The sequence below is a fragment of the Myotis lucifugus genome, unplaced genomic scaffold (assembly GCF_000147115.1).
Source record: "Myotis lucifugus unplaced genomic scaffold, Myoluc2.0 scaffold_167, whole genome shotgun sequence".
Classification (NCBI taxonomy): Eukaryota; Metazoa; Chordata; class Mammalia; order Chiroptera; family Vespertilionidae; genus Myotis; species Myotis lucifugus.
Window position 1 is genome coordinate 394,543 of NW_005871215.1, and position 14,393 is coordinate 408,935.

The 14,393-nt window shown below is 42.7% G+C and overlaps 1 protein-coding gene across 1 annotated transcript in view; it reads right to left on the minus strand.

Annotated features, from left to right (window-relative positions):
• Nucleotides 1–14,393, minus strand: part of TMCC3 (transmembrane and coiled-coil domain family 3) — an 86,788-nt gene that overhangs the window by 71,597 nt on the left and 798 nt on the right. The gene's annotated exons all lie outside the window — the stretch shown is intronic.

Here is a 14,393-nt window from a genome sequence, read left to right on the forward strand (position 1 = left end):
CAGATGCACAGATTACAAGGCAGGTGAAACTCTCAATAACCATTCATAGGAGGGAATATAACAACTCCTAAATATCCAGTGATATGTAGTAAACCACAGGGGTAACTTACAAATAAGGATAATTCAGCCAAATAAGGAAACAGATTATCACCTACAAACATGAAATCTTGTATTCATTATTCTAACATGAGAGACAAATCAACTTAAATTTCCTAGTACCGAGGACAGCACAAGTGTGCTAAACATATTTATTGCATGAGAGGAAGACAAGCCTGAAAGTGGTCTGTTCTCTACAGAACACAAGGTTAGGCGGGGTTCCTGCTGTCCATCTCCCTAGCTGGGGGTGACCACAAGTGACTAAGGCAGCAATGATGGTTTGTTTGGGAAGCAACAATACACAGTCTTTACCCCATAACAGCTTTTGCAAACATGTAGAAGGGCAGGGTTCTATATTAAATAAAAACTGAGAAGTAACAAAAAGAACTGAAAGCAAACTAAAAACAACAACAAACAAACTTGACCATCTCTTCCCCTCTACCTTTTGAACTTCCCTTACTGTAAATGAAACTGGAATCTGAGCTATTTGAAAGTTTCTAAATGCATGAGCTAGAGTTCTCAAATTGCCCATTTTAAGTCCTGGTTTTGGGGAAGGGAGAGAATATCAATCCAGAATAAATGCACCAAAAGTATAACTTTTGAATTGTTTTAAAACCCAAAGAAAAAGTAGACATTTATAAAAATAAATATGTAAAATAAACACATAAATATATGTTCAGTGCATTTAATATATTTATTTATATGTATAAAAATATGAAACAAAAACAAATGTATAAAAATAACTTGTATAAAAATTTATAAAATAACTATTCAGAAAATGGTGCCAGGACAACTATGTTATTTATATGTAGATATCTTAAAGGAAAATAAATAAATTCTAACTGGATCAAAGTTAACACATATAAAAGTAAAAATCATAAAATATATTAGAACATAGTGTTTTTTTGTTTTATTTAAAAAGAACCTCAAAGTAGGAAAGGCCATTCTAAGAATGACACAAACCCAACACTTTTAAATTTCTTTAGGGCAAAGGCTGATTAATATTTATTCAATGTTTGTTGCATGCTATCTCTATCCTCAGCACACGCACAACACATCAGTAAGTCAGTGTAGTAGGGAGAATTCTAAGACGGCCCTCAGGATTCCTACCTGCTGATGTACACTCCCAGTACTAATCCTTCCCCTTTCATGTGAGCAAGACTTGTGGATATGATGGGATTTCACTCTCAAGATTAGGCCACATTATATGGCGAAGGTGAAAGAATTTAGCAGATGTAATCAAGGTTCTCTATCAGTTGACTTTAGTTAATCAAAAGGTGGACTACCCGAGTGGCAGGGCCTAATCAGGAGAGCCCCTTCAAAGAGGGTTTACAGGGAACAGACAAAATACAACAGAGTTACTCTCCTGTTGACCTTGAAGAAACAAACTACCATGTGATGAAGAGGGTCACCTGACAGGGAGCAGTAGGTGGCCTTTGAAGGCTGAGGGCTTTAGTCCTACATCTGCAAGAAATTTAATTCAGTAAAGAACCATGGAACTTGGAAAAGGATTCCAAGCCTCAGAAGATACTGTAGTCCTGGCTGACATCTTGATTTTAGGCTGATGAAACTCTGAGAAGAGGATGCAGGTAAGATGTGTCTGGAATCCTGGCCCATGGAAACTGTGAGATGGTAAGTGGGTGTTGTTTTATGCTGCTGAATTTGTGGTGATTTGTTACACAACAGTAGAAAATTAATACAGTCATAAATAACAACCTGGAAATATGTTATGTGCAAAACAATGTATCTAATAAGTAAAAAAAACTTTTACAAATCAATTGAAAAGACTAATAACTCAATACACAAATAACCAGAATATAAAAAGATAGTTTACAATACAAATGTTATTTTTAATTACGTGAAAATGTAATAAACCTACTGTATTACAGATGTAACCATTGGGAGATTCTGGGTGAGGGGTATATGGATAGCTCTATACTATTTTTTTTTGTAACTTCCTGTGGGTCTGTATTTATTTCAAAATAAAAATTTAAAAATATGGTCAAGTTCATTTGTATCAGGAAAAATATAAATTAGAATGAGCTACCAGTTTTCACTTATCAGATTGGCAAGGATCAAAAAACTTTATAATACATGGTGTCAGAAAGACTTGAGCTGAGGCATGCTCATACATGGATACGGATGGTTATATAAACTGCATCATTTTCGTTCACTGCTGCATCCTCAGCTCCTAGTGTTTGACACAGAGTAGATAGAGTGTTAAGTTTGGCAATATCATAATTTAAAATGCCTATACCCTTTGCTGAGAAAGTTCTCTTTTAATACTATATAACCCATTAACATATATATATATATATATATATATATATATATATATATATATATTTCCATTGGTTTCCTACCACACTCACCCAACAGGGCCAGGATCGAACCTGCAACCCTTTGGTTCATGGGCCTACACTCCTACACTCTAACCACTGGGAACACTAGCCAGGGCTAACATATTCTTCACATATGCAAAAAAGAAGTATGTCCAAGGGCAGTCACTGAAGTACCTGATTGGATGCAATATTCATGTCCTTCAGTAAGGAAATGGTTAAATAAATTATGAAATACCCATACACTGCAACCCTGTTCAGCAAAACAAGGTAGATTAATCTGCATTGATATAAATCAAGAGTAGAATGTTTTCCAGCTTCCCAAGTTCCATAGTGCAATTTTACGACATATCCTCATTCAGTATTTACAAAGCCCCATCTACCAGGCTCCTTATGTAGATAAAAAGAATACGGCCATCTGCATGTGGAAGGAGGGAGCAGGTGCCCACAGGCCAGGCCTGGGAGTCCACCAAGGATACCAGAGCTCTGAGCAGGGAGTGGATGAAAGGTCAGATCGGAGACTCTGGGTGTCAGGCTAAGAAACTGGTTGAAGGATTTAAAGTAAGATACTGTCAAGACACTATGCCAAGCATACACCTATAAAAAGAAGGAGTGATCCAGCTGGAGAAGTTCAGAATCTGGAGACAGCTCCAATTTCATTAGAGGTGTTTTAGGTACCTCAACTTGCACACTTGTGGTAAGCTGAGTCACCCCAAAACACCCCTTCACCTCATGCGTATAAAAACATGAGGACAGCATGGAGTCCTCTTCAACCATCTTACAGGGTGGATTCAAAGGAGATACTCAAGACATTTTCCTCATCTGGAGAAACATTTACAAGAAGCCCTCTCAAGCACCTGGACATGCTGCACTCCATCAAGTTCTTTCACCAGCTCTACACACAACATTGAATCAAAGCCGCAAACCATTAAACTGCACTTGTTCTATCTTCTTCAGCCTTCTGTGCTTTTAAGGGTCAAAGCTTTCAAATACTTTGATGCCAACACAGCTGAACAGCTTTTACTGAATGGGCCTCATGTTTTCAGAAAATTAAAATCTATGCCAACTAGTGATCCAAGTCTCAAATAGAGGCCACCTGTTCCAATTAGTGAGATTAAAATAGTGCAACACTGACTATCTGAAATGGATTCCAGGCCTGGATTATCACACCATCTTCACAAAGAGAAAAAACAAACGTTTGACCTCAGTACACAGCTGTGCACCCTGAAGTAAATATATTGAGGTGCTGAATGTATTTACTAAGGGCACAGTTTTCACTAAGGGCATACTTTATTTTTAGACAAGTGCTTATATAAAAATGTCAGCGAAAGGCGGCAGCACCATTTAATTCCCTCTTATTACAACAAGCCTATATACCCATCTCAATTAGATTCAACTTTACTTTAGGAAACCACAGAGCTTAAATTTCTCCACTCACCACGTTTTGTCCTTCCCTGAAATTCCCCAAGACTCCATGTCTTCCAGAATGGTCCACTGTTTAGCCTAAGACCTTCCATTGCCTCAGTTTACCTCAAAGCATCAGAAGACCAGAGACACAGCCTGGAACAGGCATAACTCTCATTTTTCCAACCTCATCCACCCAAGTATTCATACCCAGACAAGATTGCCTTTAACTCACCAGGATGGGCTTTTGTTTAGCCCAGCACTCAATTACCCAAATTTTCACAATCCATAAAAAAATACTTTTTTTTAAAGTTAAGAATACCCACTTTCTTTTTTTCAATATTCTTTTTTTCCAATATTTTTATTTTTAAGGATTTCAGAGAAGAAGGGAGAGGGGGAGAGAGAGAGAGAGAGAGAGAGAGAAACATCAATGATCGGCTGTCTCTTGCATGCCCCCTATTGGGGATTGAGCCCAAAACCCAGGCATGTGCCCTTGACTGGAATCAAACCTGGGATCCTTCAGTCCGCAGGCTGACGCTCTATCCACTGAACCAAACCAGCTAGGGCCATAAAAAAATATTTTGAAGCAACTTCTTGGCCAGGGGTCTAAAAGAAATATTACCTAAAAGAACTTGGAGAGATGATACATTAAGACCCGTGTGTCCTCAAATGATTCTGAATTATTTTCGGTGGTATAAATTGAAAAGCATCAAATAACAGAATCACAGAGAGCGAGTAACTACCCTGAAAACAATCCTCAACCTGTCCAGTTGATTCAGTCTAGGAGGAAGTTTGTCGAGTGCTAAGAACTCTCTAACAAAGCTTCTACATCCACTGATCCTTTTAATCTGGCACTGCAGGCCTCAGAGGGCCAGACAATATTTGGCTAGAATAGTAACACTGATACTTTAAACATAAATTTAAGTTTCAAGGAGTGAACTGATTTAGAAACACTAAGTAAACAATCGTACAGGTGGCACCAAGCTATGTGTAGGTGTGGGAATGACTGAAGTTTGGGAAACTCTCTGGAAGACAATGAATGACTCAACGGCAGAGCAACAAATGCTGTCATGGGTTTCCTAACACCACTGGTCAAGGTTGCTCACACGCTGGCAAGTGGAGGAGTTGACATTCAAGTTTGACTCCTGAGACCACACTCCTAACCCTTCACTCTAACCACAAACCCAGAAGTAAACTAAGGGAGTGCTGTTGGGGATAATGAGAGAAAGGTGACTGAGAAAATACACACTGGATGTGGTGTGTAAGTGGGGTGACTGAGGAGTTTCCCAGCATCTAGTCTGAGGATCGGCTACATGGGAATAGTAGTAGCCAGGAATTGGGGTGGTCATTTGAGAGAATGTATTAAGTGTGACAGATAGATTTTGAGGTGCCTGTGGGGCATCTATGGAGAAGTGTCTTGTTTATACACTAAAGCCACATCTTACTCCAGGGTTGGGCTCTCAAGTCAGAGCATAAGGCAGAAATCACAGATTTTCTCCAACAGGGACACTTCACTGTGGGTTGGCACTGTATGCACCTTCTCTCAACAGGCCAACAAACCTTCTCCCTGTCTTCACCCCTAACCCCCATCCCCAGTGTTGGAACAGAACCAGATGATGTTTTTGTGTTTATGAAAATTATATACACTAAAGACACTTGGCAGAAGGGAGGGGGTTAGGGGGACAGGAGGAGATTAACCAAAGACCATATGTGCATATAGGCATAGCCCATGGACACGGGGGCGGGGTAAAATGGGGGACATCTGTAGTACTGTCAACAATAAAAAATAAATTAAAAAAACGACAGGGTGCCGAAACCGGTTTGGCTCAGTGGATAGAGCGTCGGCCTGCGGACTGAAAGGTCCCAGGTTCGATTCCGGTCAAGGGCATGTACCTGGGTTGCGGGCACATCCCCAGTAGGAGATGTGCAGGAGGCGGCTGATCAATGTTTCTCTCTCACCGATGTTTCTAACTCTATCTCTCTCCCTTCCTCTCTGTAAAAAATCAATAAAATATATTTAAAAATAAATAAATAAAACCGACAGGGTGCTGGAAGATGCTCTCAATGAGAGACTCAGAGGAACAGAGCTTTAGAGGCGAGAGTAGGCTCGGGTTGAATTCTAAGTTACACATAGAAGATACACTCCATGACGTGTGCATCCGGCATATGTTTTTCCCCAACATCCTATCCCAACAGATGGAAGGTCAACACAAAGATGAACTCATTTCTCAAAATTTTATTTTGAAGAAGAAAAAAAGACTAAAAGAGACCTCATTCAGAAAAGATAATTTTTACAAAACGGCAGCAAATCCAGTGCAGCTAAGTAGTTTGACGTGTAATTGTCACCTCTCTTCATCCTAGCCTCCCCAAAATCTGGAATAAATTCAGAAGGATGAGGGCTTAACACTAAATCATTTAAATTCACTTTTTTCCCCACCTAGAAAACTCACAAAACTTCAAAGCTGTTCAATTAATTCTCTACTGAAAAAAATTTTGAGCTCTCCTTCTACCTTGTTTAATTTTGAGATGTTTATCCCACACAACTTAGCAATTAACTTGGTATTTAAAAATATTTAAAGCATGCCCTGGCTGGTGTGGCTCAGTGACTACAGCACTGGCCCACACAATGAAGTGTCAAGGGTTTGATCCCTGGTCAAAGGCGCATACCTGGGTTGCAGGTTTGATCTCTGGCCCTAGTTGGGGCTCATGCAGGAGGCAACCGATTGGTGTGTCTCTCATATTGATGTTGGTCTCTCTCTCTCTCTCTTCCCCCTCTCCCCCACTCTCTCCCTTCCACTCTCTCTAAAAATCAATGGAAAAATATCCTAGGGTGAGGGTTAGAGTGTGTGTGTGTGTGTGTGTGTGTGTGTGTATTTACAGCAGTTTTCTTTTCAGGAATTCTCTAAGACAGAACTAGTACACTGGTCAGTCCTAATCCGTCTGTCTTAGCTACACAATTTTACTGCTTACAGTCTGGCTGGACGTCACTATTCTGTATCTGCACATGGAATGGTCTGGGGTTAATGTCTACATTCCCTTCCAATCCTATCATAATAAAACCTTTAAGTCTAACTTTATAACCCTCTGCCTTAAGTACAACAAGCACACACTTTTAAGTCCAGTGAGGCTGAGCCCTACAGGGAGAGCTGGTGAGGCCAGGCTGCGACAAGAACCACCCTTGTTATGTCCTTCAACTGCTCATCCTCCAGAGATCAAATATTAGGCTAGAAGATGGTTTTTTAACCCTGTTATTAAACATGAGCTTATTTAACAGCCTTTAGGACTTCCCCAAATTATCAGCAAAATTCTTATATCCGAGGCATTATAAAAAGCTCCTAGATTATCACTCGAAATCATTCATTCACCAAATGTTTACTGGAGATATAGGACTATATGCAGCGGACTGGCAGAGTGCTGTGTCATAAGCATCTCGAGCACACCATTTGGCTAGGTGCCCTGCAGAACTGGAACACATCCAAGCACTCCACAGGTTGATGAAGACCGGACTGCTCTCCAGCATTCGCTTCAGAGGCAGAAGATAGGGGAGTGGTTAACATGCAGGCTCTGGAACAAGACCTGGGTTTATAAAATGCTAGCTCTACCATTTCCTAATAGCCACAGGTCCTTGGCCAAATTACTAGAATGCCTGGGCCTCAACTCCCTCATCTATAAAATGGAACTATAAATAGGATATCATGAGGATTAAGGAGATTGTGCATCCAAAATTGTGCCCGCTGTATAGTAAGGATTTAGGTAGTACATGTTGGCTATAATTTCTACTGCATTCTTCTTTTAATGTTCTTTTGCATCCTTACAGAGGAATAATCAACACACACACTAGGTTTTCCTTCAAGTAGCATTCCCCTCCCCCCAACTCAATGGACGGGTTGGATTATGCACTGATCATGTATCCTGATGTTCCCTTTCTAAGGAGTGTAAAGTCCTCATTCTGATTCACAGGACAGTGATTCATGGTTCTCTTCCTCCTCCCTTCCCTCTCCTCTGCCCTCCTCCTACACACACAATGAAACATAAAAACACAATCAAGAAACAGCAGGGCTGAAAGCTGCAGCCTCGGTGAAGTCAAGACACAGGCAATCTCCATCCAGAAGGACTAAGTCGATTTCTGATTTTCACAGCAGCCCTGGAGACTGGGGCAGTGGGTCTGAAGCAAAACTCCTCCTGTGACCCCACTTGGTAGCAGCTGCTGTGGTGTGCAACAGGGAATGCGACAATCGGGAGTGCTGGTGGCGGCTGGCAATTTGTTCTCTAAAGGGAGGACTGGTGGGCTTGCAGCAAAGCGTAGCTCAAAATACACACACATCAATCTATCCATCCTAAATTTAAGAAAAGCCCGACCTGGAAGACTCATCATTATTCACCATTCCTTTAATTAACTCATCAGAATAAAGCAAATCACTGATTCAAAGTGTATTCACAAAATGCTCAGTTCACCACTTCACTAGATCAGGTTAACCTACCATAGAAGTGTGTTTCCACTCTCTCCAGTTCCTGCCCAGGAAGTAAGCGTGTGATCATCGCCTTACTGCATCTCTGCCCAGCCATTTCCACCGTCAGAAGGGCTACGGCATCCTCTTTTCCTTGACTGCTTTTGGCCATTACTCATCATACTGTTCTGGATCGATTTCCAAACCACAGAACACAAGATGTACTACAGGGGGGCACCATGGCTGGCAGTTTTTTCCTTCAGATGTTAGAGACTGTACTTATGATCATCATTTCTTACTGTAAAAAGGAAGGGTATTTCCAGGGCCACAAGTAGAAATAAAATGCAATCGCCTGACATTACTCTTCTGGAGAGGCCAGGCTGTCTGTTTCAACCACCTTTATATTACTGACACCTAGAGTGGCAGCTAGCACACAGAAGGTGCTCAAGCAAGTTACTTAGTGAACGAATGAAGCCTCTTGTGCTCAGAGTGCGAGTGTCTGTAGTATAATGTAAATGACAAGCATGTGAGAAATCCATGTGATGAGGAACAAAATACCAGAAAGACTATACTATTCACAAAATTAGCAGTCTTGCCATTTTCAAGCTTATGATCACTTCTTATATAGTCACTAGAGTCCCGGTGCACTAAATTCGTGCACGGGTGCGGTCCCTAGGCCTGGCCAGCAATGGAAGTGCGAGCATCGGCATGGAAGGGCAGGTCCCAGCTGACCTCTGGGCCCTGGGCAGCACCTGGGCCCCTGCGCAACCCCCTCTGCCTGAGTCATGGCACCCGAGTCCCCACGCCGAGATGAGGTGAGTGTAGCCGGACACCACAGGCTGGGGCGCAGTGTGGGCCTCTGGGCTGCCCAGCAGCGCTGCACGGAAGCCGGGTGGGCAGTGCGCTCTCTCCCCGCCAGCCTCATAGACCGGTTCCTGCGCAAACCCATGGGGAGTCCGACCGGCCCCTGCAGTCCCAGTGGCTGCGGGGCAGGCCCCTTGCGGGCACCCTGCACTTGAATGCGTGGGCTTCCCCGGCACGAGCACTGACGCCCTGGGGGAGGGTAACAGGGGGAGTGAGAGCGAGCTCGGGGGACACCCCGCATTCTCACCACACCTCTGTCCCCATCACCCCCGCCCCCAGAAAGCTGGTGAGGTCACAGCCCCCGGCCCAGGTGCCGCAGGAGGTTGGTCGCTGCCACCCACCCCAGTTCCCCATCTCAGCCCGGGGCCTGGCCCCGATCACGTGATCAGGACCTGCTGTCTGCTGGTTGCTGTCTGCAGGGCAATAGGTTGGGGGGGGCCACCCACCCGGCTCCCTCAGTGCCTGGGAGCTGGGCGGCAGCCCTGGCTGTCTGCAGGGTGATCAGGCCCCACTCGCACCCGCCTTGGCCTGGTGCTGCCTGCTCACCTGCTTCATCATCCCACCGCAGTCTTACTCTCATCGGGGCCCATTGGGGCCAGCAGCGCCTCCACTGCCGCCGCCCCCTGGTGGTCAGCACATGTCATAGCGAGCAGTTGAACTCCCAGTCAAACAATTTGCATATTAGGCTTTTATTATATAGGAGGATAACAAAAATGGCTACCATCTATTGAGTTCTTACTGTGTACTGGACATTTCATAGAAATTACTGCACTTATTCCCGGTAACATCCCTAGGATACGGAAGAAGAAACTAATACTTAGAAAGATTACAGGGTCCAAAATCCCACCACTGGTCAGCAGCACTAATGCAAGATCTGTCTTCTGGGGGCCAGCCTGATGAGAGTGGTTCTGTAGGCAAAATATTCTAGTCCTTGCAGGCAAGACAGAATGGAAGTTGACAAAATCACAGAGCAATGAGGAAGCTAGTGCACCAATTATCTCTTCTTGAGGTTCATAAGTGACTAACCTAGATGGAAGATGACAGGAGGAATGAACCAACTCAAAAAAAGGTCCAGTGGAAATGGCTGGTAGATTAGAGATGGGGGAAGAGTAAGCACTCAGGATGACTAGAGTTCTGATTAGTGGTGGTACCAACAGAACAAGAAAAAAATTATTCACCTACATAAGGATCAAAAGGCTGCTGAAAGTGGCCTTTTAGAACATTTAAAATTAGAACATAAAATTTAATTCACACATAATTGATTAAAAAAACCAGACTGCCTGTATTCTTAAAGAAATGATAGGCTTTAACTATGTAGGGCATGAAAAAAAAAGTAGGAGTCTAATTATGTATGTTCTTTCTTTTAAAGTAGGGGTATATTATGTGCATCAAGTTAACATGAACATTTCTGAATTTTACCCAGATGAAATTTAAAAATGTGAATGATCTGACTTGTCAGCTTAGAGACAATCACAGAATTCATCAATTATATTACATTTTCACTGAAGGGGACACAAAAAAAATCTAGGTTAATCCACCTGGCTATAAAAATAGACTTCTCCAATGTGAAAATAGTAAACTGCCTCATTATTATTCTAGTCTCAAAGGCTTAACCAAGCTCAGCAAGAGACATGTGTATTTTCCCTGTTCTCTCCACAAAGTATCAATTTTTGAACTAAAAAAAAAAAAGACCATTTGGTAACCAAGAATTTGACCTCATGGAGTCTTGGGTCCTTCCTAGGAGGAAACCGCACATCTCTGAAAGGTTAATAAACTCTTCCCATGCATCTCCAGTTCTCCTTAGTTACAGTGTTTTTAGGGGAGCTAATTTACTAAATGAGTTCACAAAAGGGTTCTTTTGAAATACTCTATTAGATAGACGGTTTATTGCCAAAGCGAGAGTGACATCAATAAATTAAACCCTAGCCTGGCTGGTGTGGTTCAGTGGTTGAGCATCGACCCAGGAATAAAGAGATCAAGGTTCAAGTCCTGGTCAGGGCACATACCCAGGTTGCAGGCTTGACCCCCAGAAGGAGGTGTGCAGGAGAGCCAATGGATGATTCTCGTCACTGATGTTTCTATCCCTCTCCCTTCCTCTCTTTTTAAAAATCAATAAAAATATATATAAAAAATTAAACCCCAATACCACTTGACTTTTTCCTTTTGCATACTTTCTGAGTATAAAGAAAATATGGGTATGTCTTTATAACTACATGGAAGTGAATCCCACAAAACAGGAGCTAGAATCACCTAATGAGATTCTCACAAGAAAATTATTGCTGCTTTCCCTACATTACAGCAGGCTTATGGCAGCTTTGAGGACAGACTCAAAATTACATCAGCTCCACTTGAGAAAAGTTCTTATACAGTAACAAAATTTCCACTAGTTCTCTCTATTCCTCCTGACTCAACTATAAAAACCCTAAAAGCAGACAATCAAGAAGTTTAAACAGTGATATCAGCATCACTGCTATAGAACTTGTGATTTTACCCACTAAAGTTCCAGCCCTCATTGGTTTGATTTCTTTTAGTCCTCACTAGATTTCGTTTGCTCAATAAGATAATTTAGAATAATCAGTATATACTATAATGTCTAACTCCATTTTAATACACGGTCTATTTAAAAATCAGGTATAGTCATGCACCAGGTAACAACATTTCGGTTAATGACAGACCACATACATCACCACGGTCCCATAAAATTATAATAGAGCTGAAATTTTTCTATCGCCTAGTGACATCTTAGCAGTGCAACACATTACTCATGTGTTTGTGGAGATGCGGGTGTAAACAAACCTACTGCACCGCCACGCATATAAAAGAAGAGCACATACAATTATGTACAGTCCATAATACTTGATAATGATAATAAGTAACTGCTACTGGTTTATGTACTTACTATACTATACTTTTAATCATTCTTTTGGAGTGTAGTCTTTCTACTTATTAAAAAAAGAAGTGTGCTGTAAAACAGTAGCTTTGTTACGCTGGCAGACATCCATCTTGTGTTTACCATTCTTGACCGCATTGTTTTCTCTTGTTCTTGATTTAATCTCATGTTGTTTTGTACAGTAACATGCTGTAGCCTGGGAGCAATAGGCTATATACCATACAGCCTAGGTGTGTAGTAGGCTATACCATCTGGGTCTGTGGAAGTGTACTCTATCCAGGGGTGGGCAAAAGTAGGTTTACAGTTGCAAGTATGGGAAACCCAGTTTATTCTTGTATTATTATTTTCTACTAGAGGCCTGTTGCACGAATTTGTGCACCAGTGGGGTCCCTCAGCGTGGCCTGCAGGATTGGGCTGAAACCAGCTCTCTGACATCCCTCAAGGGGTCCGGGATTGCGAGAGGGCGCAGGCTAAGAGACCCCACCGGTGCATAATTGGGGCCAGGGAGGGACATGGAGGTTGGCTAGCTGGGGAGGGACCACGGCAGGGCTCCAGGGCATGTCTGGTCTGTCTCGCTCAGTTCAGTCCTGATCGGCCAGACCCCAGCAGCAAGCTAACCTACCAGTCGGAGCGCCTGCCCCCTGGTGGTCAATGCACGTCATAGTGAGCGGGTGAGCGGCCTTAGCATATCATTTAGCCATATTACACTTCCGATTGGTGAACGGTTGACCAGTTGACCAGACACTTAGCCTATTAGGCTTTTATTATATAGGATACCAATGACTGTAAATCTACTTCTGCCCACCCATATGTTCCCACAACAATGATATCACTTAACGACCCAGTTCTAAAAACTATTGCTAAACCATGTTAAGCAGCATATGACTCTATCTCTACAACTCACCAAACAATGTAGTAGGTAAACATCCTGGGAATAATTTAAAAAAAAATAAGAAACCTTCACACAAGGGTGTGGCACTTTAACATAAAAGAAGGGTGTAGAAAGGAACAATACAGCAGAAAAATTAAGTCTGCAGTTAAAGTACTCATTTGCTTCACCATTTCTCATCACAGTAGTTGAGGCACAAACTTTATCACCACCATATTACTGATTATGAAGAGTGAATTTTTAGTAGGTTCAGTGAGTTTTGCCAAAACGTTTAAATGATTTCACAGTCAGCCATCCATCCCTCAAAGATTACTAATCTTGTTGTTTACACAAAGATTATCACAATTGTGACAAGTGAAACCAAGCTTCCAAATTTCTTCAAGTCTGAAATTTCTTGTCACCTGAGACATTAATATAGACTCCCCCAATTACAAATGCATTAGAAATAAAGACTGTCGACTTTCTTCATAGTGTGACTGTGTTAGCCAGCTGCCAGCCTTCCAATAAACAATAGAACTTTCTGTTAAAGTGCCACAACCTTTTGTGAAGGTAAACAAATAGCCTTTGTCAATGCTTCTTCCTAAACGAAGTTTCTGGTTATTTTCATAACAAATCGTTGTGAAACATTTAAAGAAAGTGCAAAAAGTAAGAGAATTCTTTTGGGGGAGGACTGAGTGGAGTTGATGCAGGAGGTATTATTATTCCACCAAATATATTTAATCTGTAAAAACAAATCATTTGGTTAAATTGATTAACAAATGACACAGAAAAAGGGGAAAACAGGTAAATCGACCAGGGAGTTGTCACTTCACTTCTGGGGCGAATGATTACTTCTCTGAATTACGATTGCACACCCAAATCCTCCTGCACGTGGGGCGGCGCCGCACTTCCGTCCCAGTTGCTACTTTTCCCATCCCACTGGCCGGCTGGTCTCTCTATCTGGGAGGTGGCAGGTCAGAATCTGAGCAGGACTCTTCCTCCCTGAACTTTACACAGAGAAGCTGACACTCCAATGCTGAGGTCTCCGACAGCGAGTACAATTAGCTGAACAAAAAACAAATCCAGGTAGCTCCTGCCAGAACGAATGCCAAGGCGGAGGAGGTGCTGTTGCAAATGGCACTTCAATGGGCCAAGGGGGGGAGGGGGGGAACCGGGCGCAGAGAGAGCCTGGACGATTCAGCAGCCCAGGGGGTCGAAGGTATCCCCGAGGAGGGGTATGGAGAAGGCTTCCTCTTCCGTCTTTATTTTGAAGCGCTAGAGGAATCGTCCCTCTGCCCGCTCTGAAGAGCTATTTTCACCCACAGCCAAAATCAGCAACAGCCAATTACACTGCAAATCAATGGGAGAGCGGCGCTGCTCGGCTCAGCGAGAAACTTCCGAGAGGCGGGCTGGAAGACTGACTTCTCTCTGGGCAGAGCCCGTGGGGGCTCCCGCCGCCCCTTGCCCCGCGCCCGAAACCCCGA